Raw genomic sequence first — 16,784 nt, forward strand, 5'->3', positions numbered from 1 at the left:
CTTAAACATTAGGCTAAATATACAAATAATATTAATAACAATAAATAATTACTTGCATTTGCTTTTTAAAATGATATATTCTTTCTTTTTTCTTTTATTACTGTGTTAGTCTATAAGTCATGACTGACTCTTTGTGACCCCATGGACTGTAGCCCACCAGGCTCCTCTGTCCATGGAATTCTCCAGGCAAGAAGATTGGAGTGGGTAGCCATTTCCAAATTCAGGGGATCTTCCCAACACAGGAATCAAACCCGGGTCACCCACATTGCAGACAAATTCTTTACCATCTGAGCCACTAAGGAAGCCACAATATAATGTATACCATGCTAAAATTTTCCTTTCTCAATTTTCTTCAATAATTCATATTCCAATACACTCAAATAAGTATAATACTAATGTTCCCCAGAGCAAGTTTCTATTTGTTAAAGTTTCCCTCTTAATCCAGCCAGAAAAGGAAGTGCTTAGATTTGATATAGTTTTGGGACCGTGGCTAAAACTATTAAGCCCTGAAACTCCTCTTCAATGCCAAATTCAAAGTGGTAAACCACAGATCCTTCCAACATATGTCTCTTTTAAAATAAGATTGGGCAGACCAACAACCTTGGAATTTTCACTTTCCCCTTGACATTTCATCCCAATCACATCTCAGTATCCAATTAAATGCTTTCACTCACCATTAAAAGGACTGATTATTGCCAGCCTTTACAACAATGCTCACAGCTGCCTGAGAAGCCAGCATCAGTTAATCCTAAGAAGGGCCACTTCAATTTGTCATTGTCCTAAAGATCTGATATTCCTTGGATATAAATTCAAGACAGGGATTCTTAAAGCAGTCAGATGGCTTAGCTCGAAGCTGAGCACAGCTGGTATACGGACGTATCATTACAGATAAGTCACTCAGAATCTGCTCTGGTAGTAGACAAGAACTCTTGCTTCTCTGTGCCAGATACTTGGGCAGGCACAACACAGCCTTCTCCCTAGAAAGCACTGTGGCTGTTTTTAACATCCGCATGCCTTCACCTCTTTGCAGAGGCTGCCATGACACCTACACTCATAAAACCATCTCAGGAACAAGTCTCCCCTGCTTGAGATCTTGAGAAAGATGTTTTCATGCATTGGAGAATGTTCTGAAATCAAATAGTATCCAATAGTATGAAATTAGAGCATCTAGGGCTGAACCAGGAGCATTATTCCTTTATATTCATAAAGAGATTTTTCTTTTACAGCATTTTTCACATATAATAACATCTGTCTGCACAACCTTCCCACAAGGGATGCCAGTGGGAAGATGATTATCCAGGTTTTGTATACCAGTAATGCAAACAAAGCCCAGAAAGAGAGACCAAGGTTTTATATTCCTTGTCCCTGGAGAGCTGAGGAAATAATTCAGGTATTTTAAGTTTCAGGAAAATCTGCTTCCTTTTAGATAGCAAGCTAGCTTGTTTTAAGGGGGATACTCCTCTAACAGCTCATTAAATGCTTTTATATCATTTGGAAGGATTTGAATCAGAAACGAAGGAAGGCTATTAGAAGGTATATGCTATGTCTGCAGCACAAGGGAAGAAGTTGGCAATTACCCTGTCAGATCCAAAATTTGCTTAACTTTTACATTCCTAGGACTAGGACTCTCTGCAGACTTTGGAATCAACAAATTTAGTCAATTTGTTGTACCTCTTATTTCAAATTGGAATCATGATATTTAAGTCTTCCATGGACAAGGATATAACAATAGTAAATCTATGGGGTCTCCTAACACTTATCTTATGTTTCATAAGATATCTAAAATATAGTAAATCATCCACCAAGTTTCCAGTACTTAGAACAACACGCTGTTCTAATAAAAATGCATGTGCCAAAGTCAAAAACACATCATCCCCATCCATCTTACTATGGCCTCTCAGCCTTTTATGCAATTTAGCATATAACCTCACATCTCAATTATTTTCCATAACTTACTCACTCTCCTCGGAGAATTTATAGTCAGAGAAAACCATAGCCAGAGACACTGGCTGTATTTCTGATTAAATATTCTTCCCTGACAACAGAAAAGCCCTGGTCAAAATTAAAAGGCCTAAATAAAATTTGTTTTTAGTGCTTTACTTACTCCCAATCAAAAACCTTCCTTGCTTAAATTTTGTGACTTTTCTTTCCTGCCTTAAAGCCACAATAAAATAAAGAAAAGGGGGTGATAAACACTTATAGAATGTTAAAGCATACCAATGCAGTGCCCTAACCCTTCTCTGCCTGGCTTTTCTTAACACCTACCCACCATCCTCCTCGGGCTGAATCCAAGCCAGCCTGCCCCAGTAATAGTGTGTAGCCATTCACACACAGCTCCCCATTTCCATCCCTTCAGCCACCACATCCTGTATATCATGACTGTGAAATATTTCTCAATTTTATCTCCTTGTCTCTAGTTCCACTTCATGTTTTTAGTTAATGCTGGTTTCATCTCTGGCCTGAAAGGCTGCATATTTTTCTAACTGGTCCCAGATGCCAGGCTCATTCCTTCAAATCTATGAATTTTCTGAAGCAAAAATGTGATCACACTGGCTCTGCTAGAAGATAATACTGAAACGAGGGAATCACAAGGCCTTCATTAACTGACCTGCAGGCCATTCCAGCCTCTTTCCTCCACGCCCTCAATACATCAGTCACGCATCTCTGCCCCTCTTCTGCTACGCATTTTGTCTCTACCCATGGACAGGTCTTGCTTTACAGACTGCCCCTCCTTCCTCTCCCACAGTTGGCTTATGCTCATCTCTGAAGATAGCTCAAGTTTTAAATCTCTACTAAAGACTTCTCTATTATTGGTACAACCTTTATTTGTCCTTGTTTTACTATATTAAAATCATTTATAATTTTTATTTATTCAAAATTTATTGAGTTCTTCCTCTGTTCTAGCCATATGGATGTGTCTGAGCTCTGAGCATAAAGCATAAGCAAAACAAACATAAACTCAACCTCATGATGCTTACAGTTTAGTGGGGAGGTGTTCATGCTTGTTCAGTCATGTCCAACTCTTTGCAACCCAATGGACTGTAGCCCACCAGGCTCCTCTGTCCGTGGGATTTTCCAGGCAAGAATGCTGGAGTATGTTGCCATTTCTTTCTCCAGGGGATCTTCGTGACCCAGGGATTGAACCCACATCTGCATTGGTGGGCAGATTCTTTACCACTGAGCCACCAGGAAAGCCCAGTGGGGAAGACAGACCTTAACCAAATAATCACAAAAGAATATGATTGCAACTACAGTGTTATGAAAGAACAGTAAACAGAGCAATGAGAACATGAGCAGGAAGACCTGATCTAGTTTTTGAGATAAGAGAAGGTCTCTCTGAGGAAATCACTTTTGAACAACTGTAAGCAGAAAGATAGAAGGAAAGGAAGGAGGATGGATAAGTCAAATGATAAGGATTAGACTCACAATAACACAATCAGGATATATATAAGGCAAGTCCTAAGTACTCAACACTGGACTCTTATAATTCATCAATATTTTATGTAAGTGACATCAGCAAATTTCTTCTGACCAGGACCTTCCTGCTCCAGTAAGAAAATATTTTCCAATTGTACAAGTGTAAATACTATGAAATTGAAAAAAATGAAATTTTATCTTAAATCATGCAGCCCTCAACCTTGTCTCAGTTGCACAGATCTGTTTTTACCCAGATAGAGAGCATAAATTTCAGATTTAGAAGGCTGCTTAAGAAAGAAAAGAATCTAGCCCAGGCAGATATCACTATGGATCACAACCCTCTTTCCCAAGGATTGTCAACTCAGCTTCAAAATCTTTCTCCTGGATCACCCCAATCAATTACTTTTAATAAGCCAAAACTTTTTTCAATTCAGATATGTTTTGGCATTCCCGTTCTAACCCAGCCTACTGCCTTGAAGTTGAATTATATATCCGTTGATGTAATTTTTGTTATAGTGACTTTCAAAATAAAAGTACCTCTGCGTTTTCCCTAACAAACCCATATTACAATCGATGGGACATGGACAGTGTCTGTTTCTCATTTGGAACACTCTGAAGAATAAAAATGATTCAAGAGTTCCAAAGGTTGGAGAGTAAGCATTAATCTACACCAGCGTCTGTCTGTTGGTGAGAAAGAGGATGAGTGCTGCTCTTTGCTCGCAAAGTAACATCAGGGCAGCCCTTCGCTCCCCTTACCTCTTCTTCTAATGAGCTAGTCCTAAACACAGCAGTGCATTTCAGAATACACTGCAACTGGAATTCTGGCTCCATATCAAGACAAGACAAGACAAGTCAGGATCAAACTCCCAAAGAAGTCATACACAATCTGTTGACATACACTGAAGAACCTGTTTAATTGTACTAGGAAAAAAATATGTGATTTAAAGCTTCTAGGGAGAGCTTCAGCCACAATTTGATCCTAGGTGGGAGGCAGTACCAAAATACTTGAACCAACTAGGACAGAGAGCTGTCTACTCTGAAAGTTACCTTAAAATAAAAACCAGTACTGAATCACTGCCAGGACAATATGCTCTATTTTGTTTTATCTTAGCTTTACTTTGAAATGACTTTTGTTGTTGTTGCTTAGTCGTGTCTAACTTTTTGTGATCCAACTGCAGCTCACCATATTTCCCTGTCCTTCACTATCTCCTGGAGTTTGCTCAAACTCATGTCCATTGATGCTATCTAACCATCTCATCCTCTACTGCCCTCTTCTCATTTTCCACTACTTTGGGACCCTATGGACTGTAGCCCACCAGTCTCCTGTGGCTCTTCTGTCCATTTGTCATCAAGAACACTGGAGTGGATTGCTATTTCCTCTTCCATGGGATCTTCCCGATCCAGGGATCAAATCCACATCTCCTGTGTCTTCCTGCATTGGCAGGCAGATCCTTTAACATTGAGCCACGTGGGAAGCCCTTAAAGGACTTTAGAAACTCATCATTTTTAGTCCTCTCACCTCTAGCCACTCCCTGCTCCAAATCTTTCTCTGCATTAAAATCTAAATGATTTTTTTTAATCAAAAGATGTTTTATATCCATCTTATTTAAAATTCTTTAGAGGCTTCTCTTGCTGTCAGTAAAAAGGTAAACCCTTTGATAAGGTTTATCACAATACTGATGATCTAACTCCAGCTTGTTTCACCGGCCTCTAGCCATTCCATTCTCCTCTTGATCTCTACTCCCACCATACAACACTGAACCACCTTCAGTTCCTCAAAAGTGATACTTCTCCTTGCTTCTCTATTTTTGGCAAAGTTATTTCTTCTGTCAAGGAGACAGTGCCACCATCCTCAGTTGGAGGGCATCTCCAGTACCTCTGTAAGGATCAGGCATTGTAGCTATTCTTTTAGGAAGGGTCTTGGATCTGGAAATTCATATATGGTCTATTGTAAGTGCTTAATTAATAAACTCTTTTTTCCACTACTTTGTGAGTCTAGGAGGGCAGAAACATTGTCTGTCTTGCTCAACAATGAACACCCAGCTCTCAGTATAATACCAGACACATAAAATATGACATGAAAATCATCAAATTCTCCAAAAGTCAAATACCAAACTTTTCCTCAGTGAATAAATTTGTCTGATTGCCTCTCTCATATAATTGCATGAAATACAAAATCTACTTGGATTTCTTAAGTATTTGTATGCGTACTAAAGAAAACATCCAACAATGTACATTTAATTGATTGTCAGTTTTACCTCAATATAGCTATTTTGTTAAAAAAAAAAAAAAAGACCCACTCTTGACCTCTTGATAGAAAAAAAGAAGTCCAAAAAATGAATAAATTACTGCTAACCTAGGACTCTATATTCAGTGAAAAATTCTCATCAGAAATTTAGGAGAAATAAAGATATTTCAGACAAAGGCTAGAATTATCAGTAGAACTGCACTAACAAGTACTCTAAACAACAACAACAGCAAAAAACAAACACTCAGAGACATATAAAGAAATGAATATCAGTAAAAAGCAATGTTAATATGCAGGCAAATTCAAATGAATGTTAAATGTAAAGCAAACAATAATGTCTCAAATTTAAATTTTATATATATATATATGTATATATAGAACAAAGACAAAAATGATATATTAAAGAATTCTAAGGTCCTTTTGTCATCCAGAAAGAAGGGGAAAATGCTAATATTGCAGTTTGGAAAATCAAGGATACACACTGGAAAGGGTATGCTTTGTAGGTAGAGAGGACGCACAATGGACTTCTGAAGTGGTGGCAATATTCATTTCTTGACCTGGGTGATAGTTATATGGCCATCTGCTTTGTAATTAATCATTGAGCTGTACATTTCTGTCTTGTGCATTTTTCTGCATGTGTGCTATAATTCACATATAAAATTTTAAAAATCTGAGGGGCATGGAGGACTCCCAGGGGTCAAGCTCAAACTCCTAAACACTTTTTGAGTTTTTGCTCACATCACACCTGCTAATATCCCACAAACCAAGGCAAAGCCCAAAGTCCAGGGTGGGGAGATGCTCTTAACCTTCCATTAGACTGGAGAATTAGTAACTTTTCCTGTGAGATGCCAGACAGAAATATTTTAGGTTTTATGGGCCAAATATCTCTCTTTTTGCAAATTTTTCTCATTTTCAAAATCTAAAAACATAAAGGCCAGGGTTTCCCTTGTGGTCCAGTGGTTAAGGATCTGCCTGTCATTGCAGGGGACACAGGTTTTTTCCCTGGTCAGGGAAGATTTCGCATGCCAGGGAGCAGCTAAGCCCATGGGCAACAACTATTGAGCCCGGGCTCTGCCATAAGAAAAGCCACCACAATAAGAAGCTCCTGCACCACAATGAAGAGCAGCTCCCACTAGCAGCAACTAAAGAAGACCCACTACAGCCAAAAATACATAAAATTGTACTATATATGTGTGTGTGTGTGTGTGTGTGTGTGTGTGTGTGTGTATGTGTGTGTATACATATAGCACATTATTAGCTGAGGATCTTACAAAAACTAGCTACAGCTGGATTTGGCCCTCAGGCCATACTTTCCCCACCATTACATTGGGCCATGCTCTGTCCATGGAATTTTCCAGGAAAGAATACCAGAGCGGGTTGCCATTTTCTTCTCTAGGGGATCTTCCTGACCCAAAGATTGAACTTGAATCTCCTGCATCTCCCGCATCAGCAGGTAGATTCTTTACCACTTGTGCTACCTGGGAGACCCAACATTACCATAGGGAAGTTTTTCTTGAAAAGTAGGGCAATAATTTAATCTTCCCCAATTCATCTTCTTGGATGTAACTATTCATATCCTTATCATGAGGAAAATATATTCACCCCTATCTCAAGACACCACCGAATCCACCTAAACAAAACATCAAGTTAACATTCTGATATACATTAGGTTCAAATGTGGCCCCTCTTGATCCATAGATCTAGGAAGTAAATAGACAAGTTCCTCAATGGTCAGTGTATAGGATAACTGGAATAAGACATTTCCATTCAGAAAAGGAGAAGAATGACGGGCACATAGGAATCACTGCTCCCTAGAAATTCTGAAATTATAACGGGCAAATGTTGCTCCCTCCATCACAGTAAAAGAAATTTCCTTGATTAGACTCTAGTTTTAAAAATAGGTTAATGCCTTCCTGGAAGAGGGTTGCATTTTCTGTTTGTTTGTTGGTTTATCACAGTAGTTATCAGAATTTTCCAGAAGGCAAAGCTAGCCATGCAAGCCCCTTTCTTGTCTGCTACCATCCCATTTGTCAAAGAAAGCCATATGGCCAAGTTCAAGATCAAAAAGTAAAAAAAAAAGTACATTACTATATATCCATCATGAGGACATGACAAGAATGCAGTTGCATAATACTACTAAGAAAGACTAAAGCATTAAGGTCAACTGCTTCATCTGCCCCACTTTATGATATAATGGCCTGGAAATTTAGGTTTGACCTCTAGTGATTCCATATTGACATTGTTTTCCAAAAAAACATTAGATCCCAAATCAGGGTCACCTGAACACTAAACACAAGAGTTTTGCTTACAACAATGAATATTAAATTGTAACAAATATTTAAGCTCAATAAACAAAATCCTTAAATTGACTGTAAAGAGTTAAACTTTATTCAAAAAAAATTCAATCTAATACTTTAAAAAGGGAGGAGTAGCTAATGTCAAAAATAATGCACCAATTTCTGTGAAAATGGATTTTAGTTGATTCGCTGCTTATCATGAGCTGACACTGTAATGAGTCTTCCAAAAACCTAATGGAGTCAAGCAGCATTTAGAAGGTAGATACCCAACACAGGGGTTACTGTCACTATTCTGACTGTTCAAACCACATATTATAAAATATGTTCCATTTTAAGAGAAACATTGATTAAATGGAATGGTCTAGAGGAAAGTGACCAAGAGAATAAAGAGTCTTTGAATAATGGTCTATGATAAATATAGAAAGGAATTTTGAAAGTTCATCTTGGAAAACAAAAATGCAAGAGAGGGAGAGACACATGAGAAATGTGTTGAAATGTTTTCATTCAAGGTTGTCATTTGGAAGAGGAAATAGATTTATTCACTGCTGCTAAAGATCAAAGGTTGGCAATATGTAGGGCCAAGGATGGGCCTACTTTTTCAGCAATAAACCAGCTAGAATATAAATATTTTAGGCCTGGTAGTCTGCAGCAACCACTCAACTTTACCATTGTAACAGGGAAATAGTCATAGATGATACATAAACTAAGGTTGTTGTTCAGTCACTCAGTCAGTCGGGCTCTTTGCAACCCCATGGACTGCTGCACGCCAGGCTTTCCTGTCCTTTACCATCTCCCAGAGCTTGCTCAAACTCATATCCATTGAGTCAGTGATGCCATCCAACACCTCGTCCTCTGTTGACCCCTTCTCCTCCTGCCTTCAGTCTTTCCCAGCATGAGGGCAACCTGGGGAGTGCTGAGAATTAAATTCAACCAGGAGCAATCTTGACCAGTGAGGGCGAGGAGACAGAATCAATACCTCAGTGTCCCCCCCTCAGTGGAACAATGCTAAGGTAGGTTCTTCACTGTCCATCAGAGAATCCCCATCATAACTGAAGCCCAGTTGATTCATTAATGCAAACTGTACTATCTCTCCCTTGTCAAGATCTCATTTTTTCCCACTCTCACTTTTTTTTCTGAGAATCACCTCCCAAATTAACCACTTGCCCTCAAGGACTTACCTCAGATTCTACTTTCTGCAGTCTCAAATTAAAATAGATGTGTCAGGTTGGAGTTAATGAACATGCCCTTAGGGACCAGATGATCACTTGCTATCAAAATAGAAAGTATTTTTAAGTTAGACTAATGGTTCTCAACTGATTTCATCCCCTAGAGGCAATTTTTGAGTGTCGTGACTGCCTCTACCCTCACTCTGGCACCTAGTAAGTAGAGCAAAGTGATACTCTTAAATATCCCACAATACATGGAACAGCCCCACAGGACAAAGAATTATCAGGCCCAATGTCCGCAATGCTAAGTTTGAAAAACCTCCAGTTAAGCTGGAGATTGATTTTAAATGGACTCTAACATCCATGCACTATTCTAAGATTCTACCATTTTAAGAAACTACACTGAAATTCTTAACCTGATGAGCTTCAGAGGATTCATAATGTCTTGGAAATTAAGTGCAGAATTTTTTGCCAATGTCTATCTTTACATTTTAGTGGAGAGTGTCCACAGCTCTCATAAATTTCTCTAAGGGGTCTTTAACCCATAAAGATTAAAAGCCAAGTTTTAGAAAATAATTCTTAATAGTTTTACCACAGTTCTAAATCTTTAATCACCTTTTTTCTCTTTCATAAGATTAAAAATGTAAGGATTGACTTTTCACGTTTGACAGCAATTTTTCCTAAGGCTGTGTAATTCTGATGGATATACGAAGTAGGCAAAGAAGAGACTGAATTTAGTTAATCATGATACAGTAAGAGGACACAAACTTCCCAGCAATCAATCTGGCACTTTCCTCAAGTACAAATAAAACTAATTTTTAAACCCCTAATTAATATTGCTCAGTAAATATCACTACATATTAAAGAAGAAACTGAGCAAATGAAAACTGCATAGAGAGAACAGTCCTTTATAGCCTCTTAACCCGTATCTTTTTGAACATAAAGCCACTGCCAACGAAGTGCCTAAGATAAAGAATTGGTATAGACCTTTCTTCTGTAGATTTCTTAAGCCGGGGCCATATAAATCAAACAGGATTACTTTATCTGCAGCTAAGAATTCTGTAGAGACATATTGAACCTATAAGAGATGGCAGAACCTGGCCAAGTTCTGTCTTTTTGGTAATAAATTCTACTACCATTCTGACTCTGCTTTCAGAGTCCTTTCTATATAGATTTTAGGGCAAGATATGTGGATTTATCTGCAATATTAAACAGATTTTTATTTTACAAGAATCCAAAACTTTGCTGCCTTAGATTAAGTATGACTCTACTAGTACTGTGCATGTATGAAAGAATGAGAAAAATAATAACAACTAAATACATGTGATATAAAATTCAATGTAAAACACAAGTCAGGTATTAGACTACCCTGAAATAATATGATATGCAGCTTTATGATATATTTAATGAAAACTACCTTTTATGAGAACTTACTAAGTGCCAGATATGATAGATTCAGATAGATATTTAAATCTCATGACAATTATTTGAACTAGAAACAATTTTTCCATCCCCACTTTACAATTTAAGGCTTGGAGAGTTAAAATAATTTACCTAAGTTCAGTTCAGTCGCTCAGTCTTGTCTGACTCCTTGCGACCCCATGAATCACAGCACGCCAGGCCTCTCTGTCCATCACCAACTCCCGGAGTCCACCCAAACCCATGTCCATCGAGTCGGTGATGCCATCCAACCATCTCATCCTCTATCATCCCCTTCTCCTCCCGCCCTCAATCCTACCCAGCATTAGGGTCTTCTCCAATGAGTCAACCCTTCGCATGAGGTGCACAAAGTATTGGAGTTTCAGCTTCAACATCAGACCTTCCAATGAACACCCAGGATTGATCTCTTTTAGGATGGATTGATTGGATCTCCTTGCAGTCCAAGGGACTCTCAAGAGTCTTCTCCAACACCACAGTTCAAAAGCATCAATTCTTCGGTGCTCAGCTTTCTTCACCATCCAACTCTCACATCCATACATGACCACTGGAAAAACCATAGCCTTGACTAGATGGACTTTTGTTGGCAAAGTAATGTCTCTGCTTTTAAATATGCTATCTAGGTTGGCCATAACCTTCCTTCCAAGGAGTAAGCGTCTTTTAATTTCATGGCTGCAATCACCACCAGCAGTGATTTTGGAGCCCCAAAAAATAAGTCTGACACTGTTTCCACTGTTTCCCCATCTATTTCCCATGAAGTGATGGGACCAGATGCCATGATCTTAGTTTTCTGAACGTTGAGCTTTAAGCCGACTTTTTCACTCTCCTCTTTCACCTTCATCATAATTTACCTAGGACTGTAGAATTAAAACTGCCAGAGCAAGGATTTTAATCCAGATTTCTAGCTCCAGAAAGTATCCTTACCCACATAACATAATACTGCCTTAAATTGTATAGCAGTTTAATTAGGAAATGTTGGGAAGATATGAGTCTCTGTACTGGGAATATCTGAGTCACCACAGAAAATTTTGGAAAGAAGCTGGAGTTGATAACTTTACCTGAAAAAGTTTTAACCTGCAAATAATTTTAAGGGCACCAAAACTTCTATGCTGTGCAAGTGAGCCGGGAGCTTGAGGTATTTATCACCAAAAGAGGCCAGAACTTTGTGGGAGGCACAAAGCCACATTTAGGCTTTGAAAAAGAGAGTAGGAGTCAGCTTCTGTCAAAAGCAGGAGTCTGCATCTATCAGAAGTATGTGAGAGCAGGAAGGTGCAATCTACCAATGATTAAAAGGACTGAGCTAAGAACTTGGCCCAGAAGAAGTGAAGAGTCTAAATTATACCTGGTTTTGACAATTAACTACAAAACCAATTTAGATTAACAGACTAATTTAGAGAGAAATGGGTCCCAAGTAAGAATAAGACTTCCAAGTCCTAGAACCACTCAGAGAAAAGATGGTAACTAAATGTCAACATACACTCTACAGGGGATATTTACTGAGAAGAGGGTGGGGAGCGGCAGATACGAAAACACTTCTGTATTAGTAAGGACAATTTCAGTTTTAAACCAAAGAAACTGAATTCACCTTACCTTAGGAAAAAATATATCTACTGGACATATAACTGAAAACTTTAAATATATTTCAATTAGAGCTAGATAAAGGTAACAAGAAAAAGAGATTCCCTGATGGCTCAGCTGGCAAAGCATCCCCCTCCATTGCAGGAGATGCAAGAGATACAGGTTCAATCCCTGGGTTGGGAAGATCTCCCTGGAGAAGGAAATGGTAACCTACTCCAGTATTCTGAAAATTCCACAGACAGAGGAGCCTGGCAGGCTACAGTCCATGGGGTTGCAAAGAGTCAGATATGACTGAGCACTCCTGCACACACACACACACACACACACACAAAGATGATCAGAGGTTGCTAGATAACTTTATAACTCAATTCTGCTTCCCTCTCAACTGGCTTCCTCCTCCTCAGGGAGACAAATTCTGTAATAAAAAGGTGGCCACCACAAGCTGTAGGCCTACAAGGTCCTAAAAGATCTTCAGTTCAGTTCCGTTCAGTCGCTCAGTCGTGTCCGACTCTTTGTAACCCCATGAATTGCAGCATGCCAGGCCTCTCTGTCCATCACCAACTCCCAGAGTCTACCCAAACCCATGTCCATCGAGTTGGTGATGCCATCCAACCATCTCATTCTCTGTCATCCCCTTCTCCTCCCACCCCCAATCCTACCCAGCATTAGGGTCTTTTCCAATGAGTCAACCCTTCGCATGAGGTGCACAAAGTATTGGAGTTTCAGCTTCAACATCAGACCTTCCAATGAACACCCAGGATTGATCTCTTTTAGGATGGACTGATTGGATCTCCTTGCAGTCCAAGGGACTCTCAAGAGTCTTCTCCAACACCACAGTTCAAAAGCATCAATTCTGCGGCGCTCAGCTTTCTTCACCATCCAACTCTCACATCCATACATGACCACTGGAAAAACCATAGTCTTGACTAGACGGACTTCTGTTGGCAAAGTAATGTCTCTGATTTTAAATATGCTATCTAGGTTGGCCATAACCTTCTTTCCAAGGAGTAAGCCTCTTTTAATTTCATGGCTGCAGTCACCATCAGCAGTGATTCTGGAGCCCCCAAAAATAAAGTCTGACACTGTTTCCACTGTTTCCCCATCTATTTCCCATGAAGTGATGGGACCAGATGCCATGATCTTAGTTTTCTGAACGTTGAGCCTTAAGCCAACTTTTTCACTCTCCTCTTTCACCTTCATCAAGAGGCTCTTTAGTTCTTCTTCACTTTCTGCCATAAGGGTGGTGTCATGCACATATCTGAGGTTATTGATATTTCTCCAGGCAATCTTGATTCCAGCTTGTGTTTCTTCCAGCCCAGCGTTTCTCATGATGTACTCTGCATATAAGTTAAATAAGCAGGGTGACAATATACAGCCTTGACGTACTCCTTTTCCTATTTGGAACCAGTCTGTTGTTCCATGTCCAGTTCTAACTGTTGCTTCCTGACCTGCATACAGGTTTCTCAAGAGACAGGCCAGATGGTCTGGTATTCCCATCTCTTTCAGAATTTTCCACAGTTTATTGTGATCCACACAGTCAAAGGCTTTGGCATAGTCAATAAAGCAGAAATAGATGTTTTTCTGGAACTCTTTTGCTTTTTCGATGATCCAGCGGATATTGGCAATTTGATCTCTGGTTCCTCTGCCTTTTCTAAAACCAGCTTGAACATCTGGAAGTTCACAGTCCACGTATTGCTGAAGCCTGGCTTGGAGAATTCTGAGCATTACTTTACTAGCATGTGAGATGAGTGCAATTGTGCAGTAGTTTGAGCATTCTTTGGCATTACCTTTCTTTGGGATTGGAACGAAAATTGACCTTTTCCAGTCCTGTGGCCACTGCTGAGTTTTCCAAATTTGCTGGCATATCTAGTGCAGCACTTTCACAGCATCACCTTTGAGGATTTGAAATAGCTCAACTGGAATTCCATCACCTCCACTAGCTTTGTTCGTAGTGATGCTTTCCAAGGCCCACTTGACTTCACATTCCAGGATGTCTGGCTCTAGGTGAGTGATCACACCATCGTGATTATCTGGGTCGTGAAGATCTTTTTTGTACAGTTCTTCTGTGTATTCTTGCCACCTCTTCTTAATATCTTCTGCTTCTGTTAGGTCCATACCATTTCTGTCCTTTATCGAGCCTATCTTTGCATGAAATGTTCCTTTGGTATCTCTAATCTTCTTGAAGAGATCTCTAGTCTTTCCCAATCTGTTGTTTTCCTCTATTTGTTTGCACTGATCACTGAGGAAGGCTTTCTTATCTCTTCTTGCTATTCTTTGGAACTCTGCATTCAGATGGGAATATCTTTCCATTTCTCCTTTGCTTTTCGCTTCTCTTCTCTTCCCAGCTATCTGTAAGGCCTCCTCAGACAGCCATTTTGCTTTTTTGCATTTCTTTTCCATGGGGATTGTCTTGATCCCTGTCTCCTGTACAATTTCACGAACCTCTATCCATGGTTCATCAGGCACTCTGTCTATCAGGTCTAGTCCCTTAAATCTATTTCTCACTTCCACTGTATACTCATAAGGGATTTGATCTAGGTCATACCTGAATGGACTAGCGGTTTTCCCTACTTTCTTCAATTTAAGTCTGAATTTGGCAATAAGCAGTTCATGATAAGAGCCACAGTCTGCTCCTGGTCTTGTTTTTGCTGACTGTATAGAGCTTCTCCATCTTTGGCTGCAAAGAATATAATCAATCTAACTTCGGTGTTGACCATCTGGTGATGTCCACGTGTAGAGTCTTCTCTTGTGTTGTTGTAATAGGGTGTTTGCTATTACCAGTGCGTTCTCGTGGCAAAACTCTATTAGCCTTTGCCCTGCTTCATTCTGTACTCCAAGGCCAAACTTGCCTGTTACGCCAGGTATTTCTTGACTTCCTGCTTTTGCATTCCAGTCCCCTATAATGAAAAGGACATCTTTTTTGGGTGTTAGCTCTAGAAGGTCTTGTAGGTCTTCATAGAACCATTCAATTTCAGCTTCTTCGGCGTTACTGGTCGGGGCATAGACTTGGATTACCATGATATTGAATGATTTGCCTTGGAAATGAACAGAGATCATTCTATCGTTTTTGAGATTGCATCCAAGTACTGCATTTTGGACTCTTTTGTTGACTATGATGACTACTCCATTTCTTCTAAGGGATTCTTGCCCACAGTAGTAGATATAATGGTCATCTGAGTTAAATTCACCCATTCCAGTCCATCTTAGTTCACTGATTCCTAGAATGTCAACATTCACTCTTGCCATCTCCCGTTTGACCACTTCCAATTTGCGTTGATTCATGGACCTAACATTCCAGGTTCCTATGCAATATTGCTCTTCACAGCATCGGACTTTGCGTCTATCACCAGTCACATCCACAGTTGGGTATCGTTTTTGCTTTGGCTCCATCCCATCATTCTTTCTGGAGTTATTTCTCCACTGATCTCCGTTAGCATATTGGGCACCTACTGACCTGGGGAGTTCATCTTTCAGTGTCCTATCTTTTTGCCTTTTCATACTGTTCATAGGGTTCTCAAGGCAAGAATACTGAAGTGGTTTGCCATGCCCTTCTCCAGTGGACCTCATTCTGTCAGACCTCTCCACCATGACCCATCTGTCTTGGGTGGCCCCACACGGCATGGCTTAGTTTCATTGAGATAGACAAGGCTGTGGTCCGTGTGATCAGATTAGCTAGTTTTCTGTAATTTTAGTTTCAGTGTGTCTGCCCTCTGATGCCCTCTCGCAACACTTACCGTCTTACTTGGGTTTCTCTTACTTTGGGCCTTGGGTCGGAGAAGGCAATGGCGCCCCACTCCAGTACTCTTGCCTGGAAAATCCCATGGACGGATGAGCCTGGTAGGCTACAGTCCACGGGATCGCTAAGAGTCGGAGGACTGAGCGACTTCACTTTCACTTTTCCCTTTAATGCACTGGAGAAGGAAACGGCAACCCACTGCAGTATTCTTGCCTGGAGAATCCCAGGGACGGCGGAGCCTGGTGGGCTGCCGTCTATGGGGTCGCACAGAGTCGGACACGACTGAAGCGACTTAGCAGCAGCAGCAGCAGGGCCTTGGGTAATTCCTCTTGCCGCTGCAGCCGGCCCCCAGCCCACGGCCCCGCCTAGCCCCTGTCGGCCGCCGCCACCAGCCCCCGGCCCGGATCTTATTCCGCCTCACAAAGAAAGCCTGTTTCCTGGTAGCTTTGACAAAAGTTGGGGTCTGAGTTGACTTGGATCATGTGATCATCTCTAAGCCAGCCACTGTGGCCCAATGGCATAGGGCTTGAGGAGCCATTGCATGTCCTCCCTGGCCCTATTTTGGGGAAAGCAGGGATTGAATTCAAGCCCACTCAACCATAGGGACAGAGCATAGGTGGGAGGGATAGTTTCCTGTAAGAAGGGATGCTGGGCAGGAAAAATATAAATAAAAATAGAAATAATGTATCAAATTCTGAAAAGGATCTGCAGGACAGGTACTGGTTAGAACACAGTGCAGCCTGGAGCCAGAGGCCCACACACAGCATCAGAGGGTGGGGAGTCATACTTCAAGCAGTCAAGCATTTGTTGAATATTTATTATTATATTTCACTGATTGTAAGATGCACATTTTTCACATTTTAACAACTCAGATATCAGGATGTGTCTTACAATGAATGACATCC

The 16,784-nt window shown here is 40.3% G+C and overlaps 1 long non-coding RNA gene across 1 annotated transcript in view; it reads right to left on the reverse strand.

The window, feature by feature from the left end:
* LOC145542346 (uncharacterized) overlaps window positions 1–16,784 on the reverse strand; it is a 281,064-nt gene that overhangs the window by 134,215 nt on the left and 130,065 nt on the right. The window contains exon 3 of the long non-coding RNA XR_014079795.1: window positions 9,141–9,230. This is a non-coding gene — a long non-coding RNA (uncharacterized LOC145542346). The remainder of the gene's footprint in view (window positions 1–9,140; window positions 9,231–16,784) is intronic.

This window comes from Giraffa tippelskirchi, chromosome 3 (genome assembly GCF_054371585.1).
Source record: "Giraffa tippelskirchi isolate mGirTip1 chromosome 3, T2T-mGirTip1v1.2.pri, whole genome shotgun sequence".
NCBI classification, from domain to species: Eukaryota; Metazoa; Chordata; class Mammalia; order Artiodactyla; family Giraffidae; genus Giraffa; species Giraffa tippelskirchi.